Source organism: Bos taurus, chromosome 3 (genome assembly GCF_002263795.3).
Source record: "Bos taurus isolate L1 Dominette 01449 registration number 42190680 breed Hereford chromosome 3, ARS-UCD2.0, whole genome shotgun sequence".
In the NCBI taxonomy this organism is placed as follows: domain Eukaryota; kingdom Metazoa; phylum Chordata; class Mammalia; order Artiodactyla; family Bovidae; genus Bos; species Bos taurus.
The window spans coordinates 9,685,093-9,709,757 of record NC_037330.1 but is presented as its reverse complement, the minus strand read 5'-3'; the positions used below and the strand labels follow the sequence as shown (position 1 = coordinate 9,709,757).

Sequence of the window (24,665 nt, the reverse complement as noted above, 5' to 3'; positions counted from 1 at the left end):
ACTCTAGGAGGATTTTTTTTTTTTTCTTTTAATTAAAGATAATTACAATATTGTGTTGGTTTCTGCCATACATCAACATAGATCAGCCATAGATATACATATATCCCCTCCCTCTTAAACCTCCCTCCAAACTCCCCGCCCACCCCACCCCTCTAGGTTGTAAACAGGAAACAGTAAAAGAGCAGGGAAGGTAGAGGTGATAGAAATAGGAATGGGAGGAGAAAAGACAGAAGAGAGAGAGAGACTGAGTAAGGAGAACAGCTATGTCTAGAGCAGAAGCTGGCTTCTGAGAGAGCTGCTGCTGAGTAATTCCCACTATCCTGTGAGGCCTGACCATGAGACTGTTGAGACAGTTTCCTTACTTGTCCTTGCATCCTTTAAGTGGATCCCTGCCATTCAGCTTATTTAACTTATATGCAGAGTACATCATGCGAAATGCCAGGTTGGATGAAGCACAAGCTGGAATCAAGATTGCCGGGAAAAATATCAATAACCTCAGATATGCAGATGACACCACCCTCATGGCAGAAAGCAAAGAAGAACTAAAGAGCCTCTTGATGAAAGTGAAAGAGGAGAGTGAAATAGTTGGCTTAAAGCTCAACATTCAGAAAACTAAGATTATGGCATCTCTGGTCCCATCACTTCATGCAAACAGATGGGGAAACAGTGACAGACTTTATTTTTTGGGGCTCCAAAATCACTGCAGAGGGTGACTGCAGCCATGAAATTAAAGGACGCTTGCTCCTTGGAAGAAAAGCTATGACCAACATAGATAGCATGTTAAAAAGCAGAGATATTACTTTGCCAACAAAGGTCCATCTAGTCAAAGCTATGGTTTTCCCAGTAGTCATGTACAGATGTGAGAGTTGGACTGTAAAGAAAGTTGAGTGCCAAAGAATTGATGCTTTTGAACTGTGGTGTTGGAGAAGACTTTTGAGAGTCCCTTGGACTGCAAGGAGATCCAACCAGTCCATCCTAAAGGAAATCAGTCCTGAATATTCATTGGAAGGATTGACGCTGAAGCTAAAACTCCAACACTTTGGCCACCTGATGTGAAGAACTGACTCATTGGAAAAGACCCCGATGCTGGAAAAGATTGAAGGCAGGAGAAGAAGGGGACGACAGAGGATGAGATGGTTGGATGGCATCACCGACTCGATGGACATGAGTTTGAGCAGGCTCCGGGAGTTGGTGTTGGACAGGGAAGCCTGGCATGCTGTGGTCCATGGGATCACAAAGAGTCGGACATGATTGAGTGACTGAACTGACTGCCATTCAAGCTCTTTAAGCCTGAGCCTCTCTTTTTCTTGCAACCTAAAAGAACCTGCCCATTATGATAGTGTTTTGGTTTGCTAGCACCACTGTGACAAGTGCCACAAACTGAGTGGTTTATATAATCAAAATGTCCCATCTTACACCTTTAGAGGCTGGAAGTCCAAGATCAAGGTGTCGGCAGAGTTGGTTCCTTCTAAGGCCCTGAGGGAAGGATACATGCCTCTCTCGGCTTGTAAATGGCAGTCTTCTCCCCATGTCTTCCCTTTGTACATGTCTGTCCAAATTTCCCTTTCTTATAAAGGTATCAGTCATGTTGGATTAGGACCCACCCTAATGACCTAATTTTAATGTAATTGCCTCTTAAAAGATTCTATACCTTAATATGGTCACATTCTGAGGTGCAGGGAGTTAAGACTTCAACATATGTACGAGAGTTGGGAGGGTGTGGACAGTTCAGCCAATAACAAACAGGTTTTTAATTTTTTTAATTTTTTTCTGCTTTATTGAGATATAATTGACAGATAAAATTGTACTATATTTAAGTGTACAGTGTGATGATTGAGTATATGTAGGTAATGTTTCACATGATGAAATGATTCCCACAATCAAATTAATACATCAATCACCTCACAATGTTACCATTTCTTCTGTAAGAATGTTTAAGATATACTTGTAGCAAATTTGGTGACTCAGATAGTAAAGAATCTGCCCCCAGTGTTGGAGACCCGAGTTAGATCCCTGGGTTGGGAAGATCCCCTGGAGGAGAAAATGGCAACCCACTCCAGTATTCTTGCCGGGAGAATCCCATGGACGGGCTGTAGTCCGTGGGGTGGCAAAGAGTCAAACACGATTGAGCTACTACCACTTTCATTTTAGCAAATCTCAAGTATACAATACCGTTATTAGCTAATTTTTTAAAAAGGAAACATATCTTTCAGTTATAAGTTTAGAGGATCAAGTGCACAGCATGGTGGCTATAGTTAATAGCAAGTAGGTCTTTATCTAAAACCAAGGCACTTCCAGCAGGCTTCCTCCCAGCCAGTCAGCTTTCCTCCCTTGACTTTCCCCCAAACAAGCAGCCATTCTGGGGTGATGGCCCTGCTCACTGACCAAGCTGCCCCTGAGGCCCAAGTTTAATGCTTTTCCAGAGAGGAATACTGATGTACCTACCTACCTCCAACCCATAAGCACAAACAAAATAAAGCAAATAGTCTGTGTACACTGATATAAAAGGATCTGAAAGACAATTTTAAGTGAGCAAACAAGTTGGAAAGCAATCTGGTCAGCATAAGCACATTTATGCTTAAAAACAAACCTGTGTGTTTTGTATGCTGTGTGTGCCGTGCTTAGCTGCTCAGTCATGTCTGACTCTGCGACCCTATGGCCCAAGGCTCCTCTGTCCATGGGGATTCTCCAGGCAAGAATACTGGAATGGGTTGCCATGCCCTCCTTCAGAGGATCTTCCCAACCCAGGGGGTGAACCCAGGTCTCCAGTATTGCAGGTGGATTCTTTACCAATCTGAGCCACCAGGGAAGGCCTTTGTATGTGCATGTAAAATAATGTAAGTGCACAGAGAATAAACCAGGTGATAAGGAAATACAGAAGAGGGCATGAACATCTCAATCAGGCTGTAAAGGAAGGAGAACGTTGAGGGGAGGTAACAAGCTTGAAAGAAACTCTTTAAATGATGGAGTCTCCCTGAGCACATTGGTGAATGGGGATGGGGCAGGGTGAGCGATGCCCCTCTGATAGGACAGAACCCTTAATTAAAGGGAAAAGAATGAAATTAAATGTGAAACTGATCAAGCAGCACAAGAAAGAAAAAGAAAAACAGAAACTGGGCATGTAAAAAAGTCCTGAGGAATAGGAAAGAAAACTGGAAAACCTCCTGACAAATGACCTCAGTCTCAGCAAAATAAAAGTGATATATTCCACTGTTGGGGGCTGAATTATGTCCCCTGCAGATTCATATGTAGACATCCTAACCCTCAGCACTCCAGAATGTAACTATATTTGGAGATACGGTCTTGAAAGGAGGTGATTAAGTTAAAATGAGGTCACTAGGGTGGACCCTAGTCCAATGAGACTGGCGTTCTTATAAGAGGAGGTTAGAGCACAGACACATCTGGAAGAAAGACCATGTGAGGACGCAGTGAGAAGGCAGCCAGCCGCAAGCCAAGGAGGGAGGCCTCTGAAGAAACCCCTCTGCTGACACCTCGATCTTGGACTCATACCCTTCAGAACTTGAGAAAACACGTTTCTGTTCTTTGGGCCCCCAGTCTATGATATTTATTATGGCAGCTCAGGTTGACTCATACACCTCCCAAGGCTGTGGTGTGCTCAAGAAGAGGAAGACTTCACGCACCCGCTGGACAGAGGGAGGGCGCCGCAAGCACACACCCAGGAGAGAACAGCCTACGCCCTTCCAGGAGGCCGGCAGAAAACAGCCCACCCAGACCAGAGGTGCTAATGAGGTCAGCTCCTCTTTCACGTCTTTCTTCTGTTTCCCTGCGACTGCCGTGATTCAAATAGGGCTGTTACAGTCACCTCTGTGCTGGGAGAGGTACCCTCAGGTGTGCCGCGAGGAACCTGGGTGACAGGTCTTCATACCGAGGCCACACCCCCCACGCGGCTCCCAGCCAGTGAGGAGCTCAGCAAAGTGCCAGAGACAGGCCGGTTGTGCCTGATGTGGAGCGTTGCTGTTGGGCGCCCCATCAGCCTTGCCCCTCACCTCCTTTCACAGGTGTCACAACTACATTACAAAGCCTCTCCTCTACTCCTGCTCCCTCCTCTTTATCCATCACAGACGTGGCATTTCCCCCCAGTGACTCTCCTGTACGGGGACTTTTGTCGTGGTCTCTGCTTCTGTTAACCAGTCTCCTTGCCCCTGGTTTCCCTTCCCTCCATCCATCCTCCACACTTCTAGACTCCTTCGCTTCAAATTCAAATCTTGCCCTGTTCTCTGCTTTCATCCTTTCCTGGATGCTTGATCACTTACAAGACGAAATGAAAAGATTTAAGCCTCTCTAGATTCAGCCTGCACTTGACTATCCATTCTCAGACTCCCTACTTCAAGTCCCGCTCCTGACAGCCATAGTAACTCTCTGCACTTTTCTGAACTCCAGTTCATTTAACATCAAGACTTTTGGTCATAAAATTCCTTCCTCCTGGAACCTTCTCCTCCATTCCCAGCATACCAGCACCACCACCTTCGGCATACAAACACACCCTAATAGTGATTTTTGAATTCCTATCAAGACCCTCTTCAAATGTCCTGGACACACCCAAGCAGAGGAAATCATGCCTCTCTTTGAACTGCTTTTATACCCAATACCAGCATCTCTTATGGCATTTATCAAACTGTCCTGCAATTCCCTGTCTCTTAGGAAAAAGTTTAAGGTAGAATAAAGTCATTCTGTATCCTCAGTACCAGCACAATACCTAACACATAGTAGGTGCCCAAACTTTATGTGATGCTAAGTAAATCTATATGTGTACATAAGCACAATATTAAATATAACACACGAAAGCAAACGTCTTTGTCAGTCATCTGCACCTTGGCCAGGCTCCTCTCTTATTGACTTACCCTCCCACCAAGGGTCTTCATCGCAGTGCCACCACAGGTCTGTGATTCTTCATCTCTGGCGGAGTGAGGTGCATGTGGGTGTTGGAGGAGCCATGGGCTGAATATCGCAATCACTGCATATGTGCTGGGAGTCAGAGGTGGACAGGGGAAAGTTCCCTTTCCTGGAGAAGGAACCCTCAGGGTGCCAAGAAAAACAAGATCATCTCAAGAAAAGATTTTTCTGGCCACTTTTTTTTTATTCCCTTTAGTTCATTCAAGTCAGTTTCTATGACTTGCAAACAAAGGAATTTCATGAATTCACTTGAAAAGCATTGTTGGGAAGGAAATGTCTGGCTTGAGAGGTTGAGTTTGGGTGGAAAGTCAGTGTTGGCTAGTGGAGCAGGGTGGTGGGAGGGCGGAGGTGGGGTAGCAAAGCTTGAAGAGCTTTCAGAGCCCTTGGAAAAGGACAGAGGTGCCTCCTCTGGTCAGTGATTTTGGTCGATCTCCTCCCTCCACTCCCCCAAACGAGAAGCTTTGCAGTAAGAAGGGCTCACAGATCACCAGCTCCCTCAGAGGAAGAGACGCATGGAAGTCCCAGCAGGGTCATTCACAGCAGCAAGCTGCCCGGGAGCCGGAGAAGGACGTTTACCCTTGTCCCAGCAGCAGCCAGTGCTTCAGGCTTGATGGAGTGAAGGAGTTGGTCTCCTCTAGGAGCAGAGTGGGCCGACTACACAGATGATGCGAAGAGGAAGTAGAAGGTGTGTGGTCTTGGTGCAGTGTTTTCCCTACGTGACTAGGAAAACAAACTTCCCTCTGTGTGGGCTGAAGGGTGTTCCCCAAGATGCCCAAACCCTAATCCTGGAACCTGTGTTACCTTATATGGCAAAAGAGACTTTACAGACATGATTAAATTAAGAATGCAAAGAGTTGACTCATTGGAAAAGACTCTAATGCTGGGAGGGACTGGGGGCAGGAGGAGAAGGGGATGACAGAGAATGAGATGGCTGGATGGTATCACTGACTCAATGGATGTGAGTCTGAGTGAACTCCGGGAGTTAGTGATAGACAGGGAGGCCTGGCGTGCTGAGATTCATGGGGTTGCAAAGAGTCGGACATGACTGAGCGACTGAACTGAACTGAACTGAACTGAACTGAAGTGAACTGAGATGGGGAGTTATCCTAGATGACCGGATGGACCTGAAATAATCACTAGGGTCCTTGAAGGGCCTCGGGAGAAGTCAGCATCAGAAGAAGTCCATCTGATGGTGTGATGAGAGAAGCTAATCGGAGACAGAAGATGTAAAAATGAAAGTTGCTCAGTCATGTCCGACTCTTTGTGACCCCATGGACTGTAACCCGCCAGGCTCCTCTGTCCATGGAATTCTCCAGGCAAGAATACTGGAATATGTAGTTGGAATACTGGAACCCCTTCTCCAGGGGTTCTTACTGATCAGGGGATGGAACCCGTGTCTCCTGCATGGCAAGCAGTTTCTTTACCATCTGAGCCTCCAGGGAAGCCAAAAACCACATGTGACAATTAAGAACTTGGAGTGTGGCTGGTCTGAATTGAGTTATGACACAAGTGTAAAACATACCCAAATTTCAAAGACATAGTACCAAAAAAAAAAAGAGAATGTAAAATAATTAAATAATTTTGATATTGATTACAGATTTAAAGTGATAATATTATGGATATAGTGGATAAATATAGTGTTTTATTAAAATTAAATTCACCCATTTCCCTTTCCCTTTATATTCCCTTTATCAAAGTGGCTCTTTGAAACTAAATTTCTGTGTGTGGCTTGCATTATGTTTCTACCAAACAGAGCTCTCTGATTCTCTGAACCTTGCTGAATGGAACACACAAAAGCAAGCCCGGAGCACTCAGGGAAGCCAGTCAAACACGCTGACTTCTTTATGAATGCCCCTGGCATTCATCTGTTCCTTCTCTTTTGTACCTTTAGGATGCTCCCCAAGAGACATTCCTGGGATCATCTTTAATTCTTGACTGTCAGGTCCAGCTAAGCCAACAGAGTAAGTTCAGTTGACCTCAGATGGCTCAGGTCCCTGCCCCAGGGCAGAAAAATATAGCCATCACTTTCTCTTTGAGGCATCCAATGGGCTCAGAGCACCATCTTCCCAAGTGGCTTAGCAGGAGTCTGCTCCCCGCATACTATACTCTATTTTTTAATCCCTGCCATCTGTTCCACAAAGTTTCAAGGGGTCATCATTTAGGTGCTTCTTTTGGATAGAAAGTTCAACTCTGTCTAGAAATGGTGCATGGGTCTTACAGCTATTACACCTCAGCAACCATCAGGAATTCAGCTTGCTTTCCTCTCCTCACCCTCTCCCCAAGAGCGGCCCTAGACCAGAAAAAGACCTTCTAGCTCCCTTCTTCAACTGTCCCCCAAAACACGCACACAGCTGGCTCCCACCTTAAAGGCTCGACATCACATCATTACAGTGATGCTGATGACCTTATCAGTTGCAATTAAGCAACTGAGCTTAGTTGCTCAGTCGTATCCAACTCTTTGCAACTCTTTCGACTTGTAGCCTGCCCAGCTTCTCTGTCCATGGGATTTTTCAGGCAAGAATACTGGAGTGGGTTGCCATTTTCCTCCTCCAGGTGATCTTCCTGACCCAGGGATCAAACCTGCAGCTTTTGTGCCTCCTGCATTGCAGGCAGATTCTTTGCCAACTGAGCCATTGGGGAAAGGATGGCAAAAATAGCAAAACTTAGCAAGCTGCAAGGGCTCCAGAATTTTACTCAGGTCCCACAGCCAGGCCCTGGATGATGGGGACTCAGGTAGACTCCAGGCCCTGCCCTTATTCCCGAGCACAGAGCTCACCACCACTCCACAACTAAGGACTACACAGGCTCCTTTCCTCAAGAAGCCCCGAGCCCACTTTGTGGGCCTGCAGAGGCTGCAAGGGCAGATACACAGGGCTAAGAGGACAATTTGCCCCTAAGAGGTCTCCAGACTGGGTGATGCATGCCTCACGTGTTCTCTGCCCATACCTCGGGATGCTCCTCACAATCCTTCTCAAACAGAATGACCATATATCTAGCAATTCTCCTTTTGGGTATACATCTCAAAGAATTGAAAGCAGGGACTCAAATGGATCTTTGTTCACCCACGTTCAGAGAAATTGTGGCATTGTTCACAATAGCCAAAAGGTAAAAGAAACTCAAATGTCCACCAATGATGAATAGCTAAGCAAAATGTGGTCTGTACACATAATGGAATATTATTACTCAGTCTTTAAAAAGGAAGCATATTCTGATACTTTCCGCAACATGAATGAAACTTGAGGACATCATGCTAAATGAAAAAAGCTGATTATAAGATGACAGAGACTGTGATTCCACTTATATGGCTAAAGTAGTCAGCTTCCAAGACAGAAAGTAGATTACAGGTTTTCAGGGTACAGTTCAGTTCAGTTCAGTTCAGTCGCTCAGTCGTGTCTGACTCTTCGCAACCCCATGAATTGCAGCACGCCAGGCCTCCTTGTCCATCACCAACTCCCGGAGTTCACTCAAACTCATGTCTATTGAGTCAGTGATGTCATCCAGCCATCTCATCCTCTGTTGTCCCCTTCTCCTCCTGCCCCCAATCCCTCCCAGCATCAGAGTCTTTTCCAATGAATCAGCTCTTCACATGAGGTGGCCAAAGTACTGGAGTTTTAGCTTTAGCATCAGTCCTTCCAATGAACACCCAGGACTGATCTCCTTTAGGATGGATTGATTGGATCTCTTTGCAGTCCAAGGGACTCTCAAGAGTCTTCTCCAATACCACAGTTCAAAAGCATCAATTCTTCTGGGCTCAGCTTTCTTCACAGTCCAACTCTCACATCCATACATGACCACTGGAAAAACCATAGCCTTGACTAGACTGACCTTTGTTGGCAAAGTAATGTCTCTGCTTTTGACTATGCTCTCTAGGTTGGTCATAACTTTCCCTCCAAGGAGTAAGCGCCCTTTAATTTCATGGCTGCAATCACCATCTTCAGTGATTTTGGAGCCCAAAAAAATAAAGTCTGACACTGTTTCCACCGTTTCCGCATCTATTTCCCATGAAGTGATGGGACCGGATGCTGTGATCTTTGTTTTCTGAATGTTGAGCTTTAAGCCAACTTTTTCACTCTCCTCTTTCACTTTCATCAAGAGACTTTTTAGTTCCTCTTCACTTTCTGCCATAAGGGTGGTGTCATCTGCATATCTGAGGTTATTGATATTTCTCCCGGCAATCTTGATTCCAGCTTGTGCTTCTTCCAGCCCAGCATTTCTCATGATGTACTCTGCATAGAAGTTAAATAAGCAGGGTGACAATATACAGCCTTGACATACTCCTTTTCCTATTTGGAACCAGTCTGTTGTTCCATGTCCAGTTCTAACTGTTGCTTCCTGACCTGCATACAGGTTTCTCAAGAAGCAGGTCAGGTGGTCTGGTATTCCCATCTCTTGAAGAATTTTCCACAGTTTCTTGTGATCCACACAGTCAAAGGCTTTGGCATAGTCAATAAAGCAGAAATAGATGTTTTTCTGGAACTCTCATGCTTTTTCCATGATCCAGCGGATGTTAGCAATTTGATCTCTGGTTCCTCTGCCTTTTCTAAAACCAGCTTGAACATCTGGAAGTTCACAGTTCATGTATTGCTGAAACCTGGCTTGGAGAATTTTGAAGTATTACTTTACTAGCGTGTGAGATGAGCGCAATTGTGCAGTAGTTTGAGCATTCTTTGGCATTGCCTTTCTTTGGGATTGGGGCAGGGGAAGGGGTAACTGGAACCTCTTGTTTAATGGGTGCAGAGGTTTAATGTGGGAAGGTGAAAAAGTTCTGGATGATGGAGATGGATATGCCTGTACAACAATGTGAATGTACTTAATGTCACTGAACTCTACACTTTAAAAATTATTAAATTCATAAATTTTAAGTTATAGATATCTTGCTACAATCTAAAAATAATACCTCCAACTAAGAGAAAAAATAGTCTGTGTTTCTACATCTCTAACCAGAGCCAGGTTGTGATCAAACATGCCCCCAAATTTCCTCACTTTCCCTGGTGAAGAAACCTCCACCAGGGGGCCCCCAGGCCCCTCTCAGCACTCCCAGGCACGGAGCCCAAGGGTGGGCTTCACTCAGATGTTTTCTCTGTCTCTCACTGGAACTTGTGGGCTGCTTGAGAACACAGATTTTCATGAATCCACAGGGGAAGCCTGAAGCTTGAGGCAGGAAGTCTGGGTCCAGGGATGTTTGCAAACACATTTGACTGCATAGTTGACAACAGAGACTTTATTAGTAATAAAGCTGGTATTTTGGGGTCTTCCTCGGTGGTCCAGTGGTTAAGACTTTGTGTCCCCAATTCCAGGAGCATGGGTTCAATCCCTAGTGAGGGAACTAAGATCCCACATGCCACAGGGCGCAGCCAAAGTATGCATAGTTGCTGTTGTCTAGTTACTAAGTTGTGTCCCCATGGACTGTAGCCTGCCAGGCTCCTCTGTCCATGTGATTTCCCAGGCAAGCATACTGGAGTGACTTGCCATTTCCTTCTCTGGGGATCTTCCTGACCCAGGGATCACACCCACCTCTCCTGCATTGTAGGCAGATTCTTTACCACAGAGCCACCAGGGAAGCCTGCATAGATCTAGATCTAGATTAGATATGGAGATGGAGATAGAGATATCTATAGATATAGAGATAGATAGATCCAAAGCTGATTTTTTAATCTTCATCTTCTAGCCGCTGACACTCTGACTTGTTGGTTCAGAACTCAAACAAGAAAGAGAGTAATGTTACTCACTGACCACCTAAAATCCCAGAACTGCCGGGATTAGACAGGAGGCCAAGGGCAGGGTTTTCTACTGGACCTAGATTTCAGCAGTCTTAGCTAAGGAAGGTGTATGCTGGTTACCAAGCTATTGTCTCTAGGCTCCAAATCTACCCTTTCATACTGTGTTGTGATGGTGGATACAGGACTTTGGAAATTACGTTCCCCTTTGCTGGCTTGCAGCTGTTAGGTTCTGCCAGGAAGGATGCTAGATAGAGACTGGAAGGCCAGCGGTGAGGAAAATGCTCTTCTGATCTGCTCATTCCTCCTGGCAGGTGGGCCCAGCAACAACTCTTCATCCTGGTAGCAGGTCAACCTGGTACAGCTCCTTTCTGCACCTCAGAGGTGCCAGCCCCAGCCAGACGGTGCCCCTCCTCAGAGGTCTGAACTAGCTCTGTTGCCTCCTTGAAAAACAGGGGTAGTCACAGGAGGGGCTTTACTCCAAGGTTAAGGCTCAGCTGTGTGGGCTTCTCCTCCAGGCTCACAGGTCCTGATGACCCTGACCTCATCGCGTATCCCCCAGCAACAGAGGTAGCTGCTTCTTGCACGTGTTTTCTTTCTTACCTCACTATTTCTTTCTTTTTTTCAATTTTATGTATTTATTTTTGGCTGTGCTGGGTCTCCATGGCTGCACACAGACTTTCTCTAGTTGTAACGATCAGGGACTACTCTCTAGTTGCAGTGCTTGGGCTTCTCATTGTGGTGGCTTCTCTCGTTGTGGAGCGGGAGCTCTAGGGTGCACAGGCTTCAGTATCTGCAACTCCTGAGCTCTAGAGCACAGGCTCAATAGTTGTGGTTCACGGGCTTAGGTGCTTCGCGGGCTTAGGTGCTTCACAGCATGTGAGATCTTCCCCGATCAGAGATCGAACCCGTGTCTCCTGCATTGGCAGAAGAATTCTTTACCACTGAGCCACCAGGGAAGCCCTCACTATTTTTTTTAAAAAACGTTTTTAGTTGTCTAATCGGAGAAGGCAATGGCACCCCACTCCAGTACTCCTGCCTGGAAAATCCCATAGACGGAGGAGCCTGGTAGGCTGCAGTACATGGGGTCGCTACCAGTCGGATACGACTGAGCGACTTCCCTTTCACTTTTCACTTTCATGCATTGGAGAAGGAAATGGCAACCCACTCCAGTGTTCTTGCCTGGAGAATCCCAGGGATGGGGGAGCCTGGTGGGCTGCCGTCTATGGGGTCACACAGAGTTGGACACGACTGAAGCGACTTAGCAGCAGCAGCAGCAGTTGTCTAATAACTATTTGATCAATTTCCTATATTAAATATTTTCTGTTAGAATACCTAGTGTGGTTACTGTTTTCCTGACTGGCTCCTGGTTGTTTCAGGGGTTAGGGTCTGTGAAGATAGACCTTTAGGGTGACCCTCATGACCCCTGCCCCCTGGTGTCCAGGTCCTGTATAATCTCCTCCTTTTGAATGTAGGTGGGACCTATGGCTTGCTTCCAATCCGTAGAATATGGCAAACTGAAGGAATTTTTCAGAGGTGATTAAGGTCCTCAAACAGTCGACTTGAGTAAATAAAAAGAGTGATCATCTGAGATGGGCCTAACCTAATCAGGTGAAAGGACCTAAGAGAGGACTAAGCTTTCTCTGAGGTCAGAAAGACTCTCCTGGTTGACTTGATGAAAGTGAAAGTCTCTCAGTCGTGTCCAATTCTTTGCGACCCCATGGACTATATAGTCCATGGAATTCTCCAAGCCAGAATATTGGAGTGGGTAGCTGTTCTTTTCTCCAGGGGATCTTCCCAACCCAGGGATTGAACCCAGGTCTCCTGCATTACAGCAGATTCTCTACCAGCTGAGCCAACTGGGAAGCCCAAGAATACTGGAGTGGTAGCCTATCCCTTCTCCAGAAGATCTTCCTGACCCGGGAATTGAACCAGGGTCTCCTGCACTGCAGGTGGATTCTTTACCAGCTGAGCTACTAGGGAAGCCCTGACTTGATGAAGTCAGAGCTATCTTGAGGAGGCCCACGTGGCAAAGAACCATTCAGAATCAGAATGGGGCCCTCAGTCTTACAACCACAAGGCAATGAAATCTGCCAACAAGCAGAATGAGGTCAGAAAGTAGCTATCTGTGGTTGAAACTTCAGATGAAAATGCAGCCCAACTGAAACCTTGATTGCAATCTCGGGAAACCCTGAGCAGAGAACTCTGCTAAGCCACACCTGGACTCCTGACCCACAGAAACCGTGAGCTAATAAATGCATATGTTTTCTTAAGCTGTTCAGAGTATGGAAATCCTTTATGAACCCATAGAAAACTAATACCATGTCTACAGACTTTGTATGAGACAAATTAAGCATAGTGTTAAAATTGCCCTTGAAAATCTTTTAAGAGAGCTGACACTGATAGCTAGATATTTTCTTCTACGTTGGAACTTATGGTACCAGTTGAAGTAGGTGGCTTTCATTTAGGGACCATGTGCTTCCAAAATACATATGCTTTTAAACATGAGAATCACACTCAGCATACTAAGATACTCACATAAGGAAACTGAGACTTATGAAAATAAAGCCAGTTTGTGTCTCCCTCTCACCCTCATTCAGTGCTACATATTCATTAAGTAAAAGAGCAGGTGGAAATTGCCTTACCATGTAAAGTGTTTTCTGGCTCAGTTTATTGTTGAACTTAAGTTCAACAAGTATATAATGTAATTTTCCTTTACTTGAGCTTCTGTGTTTGCATTTTTAACTTAATAAGACATTTGTGTCAAATTTTGGAGAAGCTTCCTTTATAATTTAAGATCCCTCATTTAGCCAAGAGTCTACTGAGTCTGCCAATAACCCATTATTAAGAGAAGTAAAAACCTCTCAAGATGCAGCTGCAGTAGAACAGGAGATATTTCTTTGAGTCCTCTGTGTAAGGTGGCCACAAAAGGACTGAGAATGTCCTGTACCTCTACTGAGTCCAGAAATAATGCCAGTAAAAAGTGGAAAACAGCACCTCTGTTACAAAAACAATCTGTATCTGGGAACTAGGCAAAAGAGATTTTTCGTGTGCTCTTTTAGTGCCGTGCTGAGCGTGCTTTCTATTGATGAGGTTATCTTACAGTCCTTATGAAGCTAACTTGTAGCTTTTGGTCCACTAAAAATAATGTGAATAATTGACTGTATAATGGAACAGATGACCCCAAGATTACAGTTTAAAACGTTTTGTATCTAGAACTAACCCAGCAATCTTATCCTAATATTTTTTTATTTAACTGCATATCTTGGAGATCCAAACAGTCCATCCTAAAGAAAATCAGTCCTGAATATTCATTGGAAAGACTGATGCTAAAGCTGAAACTCCAATACTTTGATGCAAAGAACTGACTCGTTTGAAAAGACCCTGATGCTGGGAAAGATTGAAGGCAGAGGAGAAGGGGATGACAGAGGATGAGATGGTTGGATGGCATCACTGACTCAATGGACACGGGTTAGGGTTAACTCTGGGAGTTGGTGATGGACAGGGAGGCCAGACGTGCTGCAGTCCATGGGGTCACAAAGAGTTGGACACAACTGAGCGATTGAACTGAACTGAACTGATCTTGGGGTGTTCCTCGTGGTCCAGTGGGTAAGACTCCACATTCCCAATGCAAAGAGATCAGGTTTGACCCCTGGCCAGGGAACTAGATCCCACACGTGACAATTAAGCCCATGTGCCACAGCTAGAGAAGCCCACATGCCTCAACAAAAACCCAGCACAGCCATAATAAATGCTGAAATTTAAAAAAAATTAAAACATTTTATAAAAAATAAATAAATTGCATAGCTATATCTCTGTATCATGAGCTCATCTTCTCCTGTGAGAACTCCAAAATTACAACTCGCTGCTGAACAACCGTCGACAGGAGAATGTTGGATATCACCAAAAAAAGATAACCCCACTTCCAAGGGTAAAGGAGAAGCCCCAGCAAGATAGTAGAATCAAACCACATACCCGCCAGAGACGCTCAGAGGGCTCAAACAAACCTCGTGTGCACCAGGACCAGCAAGATAGTAGAATCAAACCACATACCCGCCAGAGATGCTCAGAGGGCTCAAACAAACCTCGTGTGCACCAGGACCCAGAGATTCCACAGACACTGAGACAGAACTGTGTTTGGGTGTCTCCTAAGGAGGTATGGGTCAGCAGTGGACTGCAGGGGCTCTGGGTGCAGTAGACATGGGTATGGCATAAGCCCTCTTGGAGGAGGTCACCATTAACCCACCATAGAGCCGCCAGAGGACTGGGGAAACAGACTCTTGGAGGGCACAGACAGAACCTTGTGTGCACCAGGACCCAGGAGAAAAGAGCAGTGACCCCAAAAGAGACTGGCCCAGACATGCCTGTGAGGGTCCAGGAGTCTCAGGCAGAGGCATGGGTTTGCGGTGGCCTGCCGCAGGGGTTGGGGCACTGAGTGAGGCAGTGTTTACATGGAACCTTTTGAAGGAGGTGGCCATTATCTTCATTACCTCCATAATAGTTTGGCCTTAGGTCAAACAACAGCAAGGGAACATAGCCCCGTCCTTCAGCAGCATGCCAGTTTTGCCTGTCCATCACCAACTCCCGGAGCCTGCTCAAACTCATCTCCGTCGAGTCAGTGATACCATCCAAGCATCTCATCCTCTGTCGTCCCCTTCTCCTCCTGCCTTCAATCTTTCCCAACATCAGGGTCTTTTCCAATGGGTCAGTTCACATGAGGTGGCCAGAGTATTGGAGTTTCAGCTTCAGCATCAGTCCTTCCAATGAATATTCAGGACTGATTTCCTTTAGGACTGACTGGTTTGATCTCCTTGCAGTCCAAGGGACTCTCAAAAGTCTTCTCCAACACCACAGTTCAAAAGCATCAATTCCTTGGTGCTCAGCTTTCTTTATAGTCCAACTCTTACATCCATACATGACTACTGGAAAAACCATAGCTTTGGCTAGACAGAACTTTGTTGGTAAAGTAATGTCTCTGCTTTTTAATATGCTGTCTAGGTTGGTCATAGCTTTTCTTCCAAGGAGCAAGCATCGTTTAATTTCATGCCTGCAATCACCATCTGCAGTGATTTTGGAGCCCCAAGAAAATAAAGTCTCACTGTTTCCATTGTTTCCCCATCTATCTGCCATGAAGTGATGGGACTGGATGCCATGATCTTAGTTTTCTGAATGTTGAGCTTTAAGCCAACTATTTCACTCTCCTCTTTCACTTTCATCAAGAGGCTCTTTAGTTCTTCTTCACTTTCTGCCGTGAGGGTGGTGTCATCTGCATATCTGAGGTTATTGATATTTCTCCTGGCAATCTTGATTCCAGCTTGTGCTTCTTCCAGCCTGACATTTCACATGATGTACTCTGCATAAAAGTTAAATAAGCAGGGAGACAATATACAGCCTTGACATACTCCTTTCCCAATTTGGAAGCAGTCTGTTGTTCCATGTCCAGCTCTAACTGTTGCTTCTTGACCAGCATACAGATTTCTCAGGAGGCAGTTAAGGTGGTCTGGTATTTCCATCTCTTGAAGAATTTTCCACAGTTTCTTGTGATCCACACAGTCAAAGGCTTTGGCATAGTCAATAAAGCAGAAGTATATGTTTTTCTGGAACTCTCTTGCTTTTTCGATGATCCAACAGATTTGGCAATTTGATCTCTTGTACCTCTGCCTTTTCTAAATCCAGCTTGAACACCTGGAAGTTCACGGTTCACATACTGTTTAAGCCTGGCTTGCAGAATTTTGAGCATTACTTTGCTAGTGTGTGAGATGAGTGCAATTGTGCAGAAATTTGAGCATTCTTTGGCATTGCCTTTCTTTGGGATTGGAATGAAAACTGACCTTTTCCAGTCCTCTGGCCACTGCTGAGTTTTCCAAGTTTGCTGGCATATTGAGTGCAGCACTTTCACAGCATCATCTTTTAGGATTTGCAATAGCTCAACTGGAATTCCATCACCTCCACTAGCTTTGCTTGTAGTGATGCTTCCTAAGGCTCACTTGACTTCAAGTTCCAGGATGTCTGGTTCTAGGTGAGTGGTTTGCCATTCCCTTCTCCAGTGGACCACATTTTGTCAGAACTTTTCACCATGACCCATCTGTCTTAGGTGGCCCTACATGGCATGGCTCATAGTTTCATTGAGTTAAACAAGGCTGTGGTCCATGTGATCAGTTTGATTAGTTTTCTGTGATTGTGGTCTTCATTCTGTCTGCCCTCTGATGGATAAGGATAAGAGGCTTATGGAAGCTTCCTGATGGGACAGACTGACTGAGGGGGAAACTGAGTCTTGTTCTGATGGGTGAGGCCATGCTCAATAAATCTTTAATCCAATTTTCTGTTGATGGGTGGGGCTGTGTTCCCTCCTTGTTGTTTGATCTGAGGCCAAACTATGGTGGAGGTGATGAACATAATGGCAACTTCTTTCGAAACGTCCCCAGAAGCATGGTGGCTGCAATGGACCATGGGGCCTAGAGGAGCTACCACACACCCAAGGTCAGGGGCAGCGACTGAGAGTGCCAGGCTGTGACAGCGCAGGAGCAGCGGAGAGGAGCTATCCCACATCCAAGGTCAGGGGTGGCAGCTGAGAGGAGCTACCCCACATCTAAGAAGCACCAGCTACACGGGTGCAGGAGGGCAGACAGGAGCTGCTCCACGTTACGGGTCAGGAGGGGCGACCTCGTCCAAGGTAAGGAACAGCGGCTGCACTTTACTGGAGCAGCCGTGAAGAGATACCCCACATCCAAGGTAAGAGAAACCCAAGTAAGACGGTAGGTGCTGCAAGAGGGCATCAGAGGGCAGACACACTGAAACCATATTCACAGAAAACTAGCCAATCTGATCACATGGACCACAGCCTTGTCTAACTCAATGAAACTAAGCCATGTCCGTGAGGCCACCCAAGACGGGTGGGTCACGGTGGAGAGGACTGACAGAATGTGGTCCACTGGAGAAGGGAATGGCAAACCACTTCAGTATTCTTGCCTTGAGAACCCCATGAACAGTATGAAAAGGCAAACTGATAGGATACTACAAGAGGAACTCCCCAGGTCGGTAGGTGCCCAATATGCTACTGGAGATCAGTGGAGAAGTAACTCCAGAAAGAATGAAGAGATGGAGCCAAAGCAAAAACAATACCCAGCTGTGGATGTGACTGGTGATAGAAGCAAGGTCCAGTGCTGTAAAGAGCAATATTGCATAGGAACCTGGAATGTTGGGTCCATGAATCAAGGCAAATTGGAAGTGGTCAAACAGGAGATAGCAAGAGTGAACGTCTAGGAATCAGCAAACTAAAATGAACTGGAATGGGTGAATTTAACTCAGATGACCATTATATCTACTACTGCAGGCAGGAATCCCTTAGAAGAAATGGAGTAGCCATCATGGTCAACAAAAGAGTCTGAAATGCAGTACTTGGATGCAATCTCAAAAACTACAGAATGATCTGTTCGTTTCCAAGGCAAACCATTCAATATCACAGTAATCCAAGTCTATGCCCCAACCAGTAACGCTGAAGAAGCTGAAGTTGAACGGTTCTATGAAGACTAAAGAGCCTCTTGATGAAAGTGAAAGAGGAGAGTGAAAAAGTTGGCTTAAAGCTCAACATTCAGAAAACGAAGATCATGGCACCTGGTCCCATCACTTCATGGGAAATAGATGGGGAAACAGTGGAAAGAGTGTCAGACTTTATTTTAGGGGGTTCCAAAATCACTGCAGATGGTGATTGCAGCCATGAAATTAAAAGACGCTTACTCTTTGGAAGGAAAGTTATGACCAATCTAGATAGCATGTTAAAAAGCAGAGACATTACTTTGCCAACAAAGGTCCGTCTAGTCAAGGCTAGTATGTAGCCAGTGGTCATGTATGGATGTGAGAGTTGGACTGTGAAGAAAGCTGAGCGCAGAAGAATTGATGCTTTTGAACTGTGCTGTTGGAGAAGACTCTTGAGAGTCTTGGACTGCAAGAAGATCCAACGGGTCCGTTCTAAAGGAGATCAGTCCTGGGTGTTCATTGGAAGGACTGATGCTGAAGCTGAAACTCTAATACTTTGGCCACCTCATGCAAAGAGTTAACTCATTGGAAAAGACTCTGATGCTGGGAGGGATTGGGGGCAGGAGGAGAAGGGGACGACAGAGGATGAGATGGCTGGATGGCATCACTGACTCGATGGACGTGAGTCTGCATGAACTCCGGGAGTTGGTGATGGACAGGGAGGCCTGGCATGTTGCGATTCATGGGGTCACAAAGAGTCGGACACAACTGAGCAACTGAACTGAACTGAACTTCAAAATGTCCCATGCATGCATGCCTCACTCACTGCCCCCGACCCTGCAGCAGGCCACCACCCACGCCTCCTCTCATACTTCCCCTTTCATGAAGGGAAAAAAACTACACCAAATTGAAAATGGGATTTTATAGCCACAGATTAAGACTAAAAATCCACAATTAACACATAGAGATTAATTTTTTAATCTATGTAAAACCTCATGTCAACTTATTTGCAAATCTAAACAAAATGGTAAATTTATTGGAAAATAAAAAGTATCAAAACTGACTTAAGAGAATGTAGAAGGTCTGAAAAGACTAACAAACAGGGAATAAATTGGGAATCATTGCCAAAGAATCCGTCCTCCAAATATAGTAGGTCTAGTTGTAATCCCCAGCATGACAAAAACCATATATTTCAAACCAACAGCCGGCTGTTAATGCTAACCAAAAAAATCTACAATATTAACAGTAGATGAAATAGATTTCAAGTCAAAAATCTGACTAAAATAGCACCCAAAAGAGAAAATTACAGACTAGCTTGACTTATGAATATAGATGCAAAAATTCTGAATAAAATATTAGCCAATTAAACGCAGCAGTGTGTTAAAAGAATAATGCACTGTGATCAAGTAGGTTTATTTTTATAAGACTACAAGGACTAAAATTAGAAAATCTATTAATATGTTATTACCCTTAGGGAGAAAAATAAAAAGATCAACTCAATAGACACTAAAAACATCATTTTCTGATATTAGTAGAGAAAAACCTAAATAAACTGGAGATGAAAATAGACTTATTTAATAGAAAAAGGAATATCCGTTTCAAACCATTAGCCAATATTGTATTTAAAGGCAAAACTTTAGACTTTCCCAATAAAGTAAGGAGTAAGATAATGATAGTTGTTATTGCCATTGTTACAAGACATTGTTGTGGTAGTTTCAACTCTATGCAACAAGACAGAAAAAAGTGCATAAATGTATAAGTATTGAAAAAAGAGAAGTCTTCATTGCAGTTCACATAGTTGTCTGCCTATAAAACCCAAGAATATTGTGGAAATGAACAAAGGCTACCCAAGTGAAAACAATTAGGAGGCTCTTTACTCGGAACTTGCTGTAGGAGGGGAATCAATCACAGTCACTCGATTTGGTGAAACTCAAATGCAAGCAGGAAAGGTTTATAGTCAAAAAGCTTTGGAAAGGTTGCAGATATGCCTTGATAGAAGATTGTTGGCACAGGGATGTTGGCTAACTAGCTACATCCTATGTGATTATTTGGGGGAGCATATTTGTTGGTTGGTCTATCTCTGGTTGGTCTTGAGCTGGAATTGTAGCAGAAATTTGGCCTCTGTACACTGGTACCAAATTAAATTTCAGAGACAGAGTTTTGGATGAAGTAGAAAAGAATAGCTTTATTGTTTTTCCAGGCAAAGGGGGACACAGTGGACTATGCCCTCAAAACTGGATGTATGTCCTGGCCTAGAGGAGGTAGTAATGGTTCCAAGAGGAGAGCATGCTCAACTCATGAACATTCTTCTGATTGGTTGGTGATGAGGTAAGTGTGAGTCAGCATCTTCAACCTTCTTGTTCCAACCAGTGTAGGGTCTGTGTGCTTGTGGGTCACATACATTTAAGTTCAGTATCTGCAAAACAGCTCAAAGATCCTGCTGTGAGTATCTGTTGAGGGGGAACCAGGACCCTGGCTCATGGTTGCAGTATTGTTTCTTTCCTTTCCTTTTTTGGGGGGGCTGTGCAGGGTCTTCATTGCAGGTGCGTGGGAACTTTTCTAGTTGCTGAGTGTGGACTTAGTTGCCCCACAGAATGTGGGTGTTAGTTCCCCGTGGTGGCAGGTGGTAGTTTAGTCACTAAGTCGAGTTCGACTCTTTGCAATCCCATGGATTGTAGCTTGCCAGGCTCCTCTGTCCATGGGATTTCCCAGGCAGGAATGCTGGAGTGGGTTGCCATTTTCTCCTCCAGGGAATCTTTCCGACCCAGGGCTTAGAACCTGGATCTCCTACTTGGCAGGCAGATTCTTTACCACTGAGCCACCTGGGAAGCCCAAGGATCAAACCGTCATCCCCAGCATTGGAAGGTGGATTCTTAACCACTGAACCACCAGGGAAATCCCGTACTATCGTTTCTTGGCTGCTTCTCCCATGTCTCTGCATCCCCTCCTTCCCTGAGCAGCAACTGTATGAACGTGCCCTTTGGAACTCACAGAAGGTCATGGAGGCTGAATGAAGCCTATTTCCCACAAACAAGAAACAGGAACACAGAAAGGCTTTTGCATCCAGGAGCCCCACAGGGTCCTGCTCGGTTCAGAATCAGGAGCAAAAATTGGAGGAACTGATCACCACTAATCAAATCCTGACTGTTCTGATTGTTGCAGAGAGTCTGGTTTGAGTTCCCAGGTTGCTTGCTACAAAGATTTTGGGTCATAGTGCTGTGATCATATATGGTCTGACCATTTCCATTTGTATATCTAGTCTCTTAATGTGCTCAGTTGCTCAGGCATGTCCAACTCTTTGCAACTCTATGGTAGCCCGCCAGGCTCCTCTGTCCGTGGGATTTTCCAGGCAAGAATACTGGAGTGGGTGGTCATTTCTTCCTCCAGGGGGTCTTCCCAACTCAAGGGTCAAACTCACATCTCCTGCATCTTCTGCATTAGCAGGTGGATGGTTTACCACCTGGGAAGCCCTGTTTCTTAATATCGGCCAAAAAAATAAATGAAAACTAACCACAAAATCAGGTAACGAAGTATAGATGTAATCTAGATTTCTGCAACTAGAGTCTCTTGAAGTCATCAGGCTTCTTGGTTATGTTTTTCTACAGTTCAAACAAAACAGTTTGATTCTCCATCCCATGTGGAAAATCCAGCATCCTTCCAATTAAACAATATTGTATTTCTCCTGGTTATGTCTTGCTATAATTCCTAGACTAAACCAGGTTCTTAGTCTTTGCTCTTGTCTCTCATAACAATGTCATTTTCCCGTCATCTCTTAGTCCCACACTGGATTTTGCCCCTATTCCTTCATTCATCAAAACACTGTAATCCAAGCCTGTTATATACAACAGATTTTTCATCAAAGCAACTGAGAAAATAGATTTTTTATTGCAGAACAGTTTAAGTGAAAATATTGAAGGCCAGTCTCCATTGTCCTAAAAATGCATTTCCATTCCTCAGCGTGGAGATGTTCCTGCTAGCCTTATTCTTCCTTAGGCACCAAGTATGCTCGAATCTCTACTGCTTTCTCTCCAGTTCTACTCCCATCTGTCTCTAGGCATTCTTCACAGTCCTCTTACCTTTCTGTTCTTCGCCCCTCAACCCTTCTTCCAGCTTCCCTGCAGACACTTGAAAATTTTCCCACTTTATAAGAATGCATTCAGGCCTCTTCGAGTCTAGCCAACCCAAATGATTGGATGGCATCACTGACTCAATAGACATAAGTTTGAGCAAACTCCAGGAGATAGTGAAGGAGAGGGAAGCCTGACGTGCTGCAGCCCATGGGGTCACAAAGAGTCAGACACGACTCAGTGACTGAACAACAAAACCCAAATTTTTTTGTTTGCTACAATTGACTTTCTCAACCAGAAATGCCCATGGAGGCATTTTCTTAAGACAGATAACCATGAACCCCAAAGATGAGTTATGATATTCCCCTAGGAAGCAGAAGTAGGTGAGTTGAATTTTTTTAGTCTGTTTTTTTCCTACTCTCTACACAATATAAATTTGCAAAAATCAACTACATTTTAGAATAATAATTCATGGGGTAAGTTCCATTTGCAATATAAACAGTAAAAATAAAAATCAGTAATAAATATAAGAAGTACATGGCAACTCAGCTCATGAGCCACAACTACTGAGCCCAAGCTCTAGAGCCTGTAACCCACAAGAGAAGCCACTGCATTGAGAAGCCCCCTCGCTGCAACTAGAGAAAGCCTGTGCACACCAACAAAGACCCATCAGAGCCAAAAACAAATTAATTAATTTTAAAAAGTGTATGAACTGATACAAGGAAAAATTATTTGAGGAATATAATAAAAACTTTCAGAGAGATGTACTGTATTCCTGTGTGGTAAAATCATAAAAATAACAGCAATTTTATACTAACTTATAAATTTAATGCAATTTTAATCAAAATTTCAAAGGAAATTTTTGTTTTCAAACTGATTTCCTTATCATAAAATGTACCAAGAAGAATAACAGACAAGAATAATTAGCAAAATATTTTAAGAGAAGTATCTGCATTGTCACATATTAAACTATGTCACAATGTTAAAATCTAATTTCATAGCCTTGTTACATGAATATGCAGATACCAGTGGAGCCTCATGGAAAGACTCATCAGTTAGAATTAGGTTCACCTGCAATGACCAATTAAAAACTATAACAATGATGTATACACAATATAAATTTATTTTTCTCTCCTTTATTAGGGTGTTCTTGCCTGGAGAATCCCTGGGACAGGGAAGCCTGGTGGGCTGCTGTCTATGGGGTCACACAGAGTCAGACACGACTGAAGTGACTTAGCAGCAGCAGCAGCAAAGGTAAGCAATCCACAGCTGTTAGAAAGTCATCAAGATCTCCTCAGACACCAAGACTTTTTCTATTTTGCAATAATGCTCAACATGTAGCGTCTATTTACGGTCCAAAATGGCTGCCAGAGTGCTTGTCATCACATTTACATTCCAGTTGTCAGAAATGAGGAAAAGACCTAAGAAGAGTGTGGCCCTTCTCAGTCAGGATATATCTTGAAATTTACAAATAACATTCTCCTTGTATATCAGTGAGCAGAATAAGCCACATGACCACACCCATCAGCAAAGGAGGCTGGGAAACACAGTTTTGATTTAGGGGAATCAGGTATCCAGCTAAATTAGAAAGTTTTATTACAAAAGATGAAGGGGAGAAGGGATATTGGGATGTCTCTTGTAGTGAAACCCAGATTGACGTACACATGAACATTTAACATAATCCCTGGAGGAGGGTATGGCAACCCACTCCAGTATTCTTGCCTGAAGAATCCCCACAGACAGAGGAGCCTGGCGGGCTACAGTCCAGGGGGTCACAAAGAGTCAGACACGACTGAGGACTAAGCCTGGCACCACACAGCATAATGTAGAGGTGGCATTTACATCAGTAGAAAAAGATGGATTATTTGATAAAGGGTGCTGACATATTTGGATAGCCTTTAGGAGAAAGGTTAAGCTAAAGTTTCACCTCATTCCTTAAATTCCAAAAGGAATAAAGAATTGAACATTTTAAAAAAATGAAATCATAAAAAGACTAGACAAAAACCTATAATCATGGGTTTTGAAAAAGTTTAAAAGAACTATAACATCAAATGTAGAATCCGTAAAGGAGTAGACAGATTTGACTGCATGAAAATTTAAAATATCTCTTGGTGCCAAAACACTAAAAGTGTTTTAGCCAAAAGTAAAAGCAAGTGACAAATTATGACAAAATGCCTGAAATATATTAACCAACAAAGAGTTAATATTCTTATTTTATGAGATCACAAAAATCAATAAGAAAAAGATGAACCCTCTAATAGGCAAAGGATAGAAACAGACAATTCATAAAGGAAAAAAGCAGATGGGCAGAAAAGTGTACAACCTCACCAGTAGTGATCAAAAGTGAAAATAATAATGGTTGTGTGCTCGTTTTTTAAACTATAAACTGTGAAAAAATATGAAATAATGTTGATACTCAGATTGAGGAAAGATAGTTGGTTTTCTAAAGTAACATCGCTATCGGACGTCCACTCATCTCCTCCTGCGAGAG

General features: G+C 44.1%; 1 protein-coding gene across 1 annotated transcript in view; it reads right to left on the bottom strand.

Moving 5' to 3' along the window:
- The window catches only part of SLAMF9 (SLAM family member 9), a 29,043-nt gene extending 23,958 nt beyond the window's left edge, over nt 1-5,085 (bottom strand). The window contains exon 1 of the mRNA XM_059882972.1: nt 4,863-5,085. The gene's annotated coding sequence lies outside the window, so the exon portion shown is untranslated. The remainder of the gene's footprint in view (nt 1-4,862) is intronic.
- Between the last annotated feature and the right edge of the window lie 19,580 nt (nt 5,086-24,665).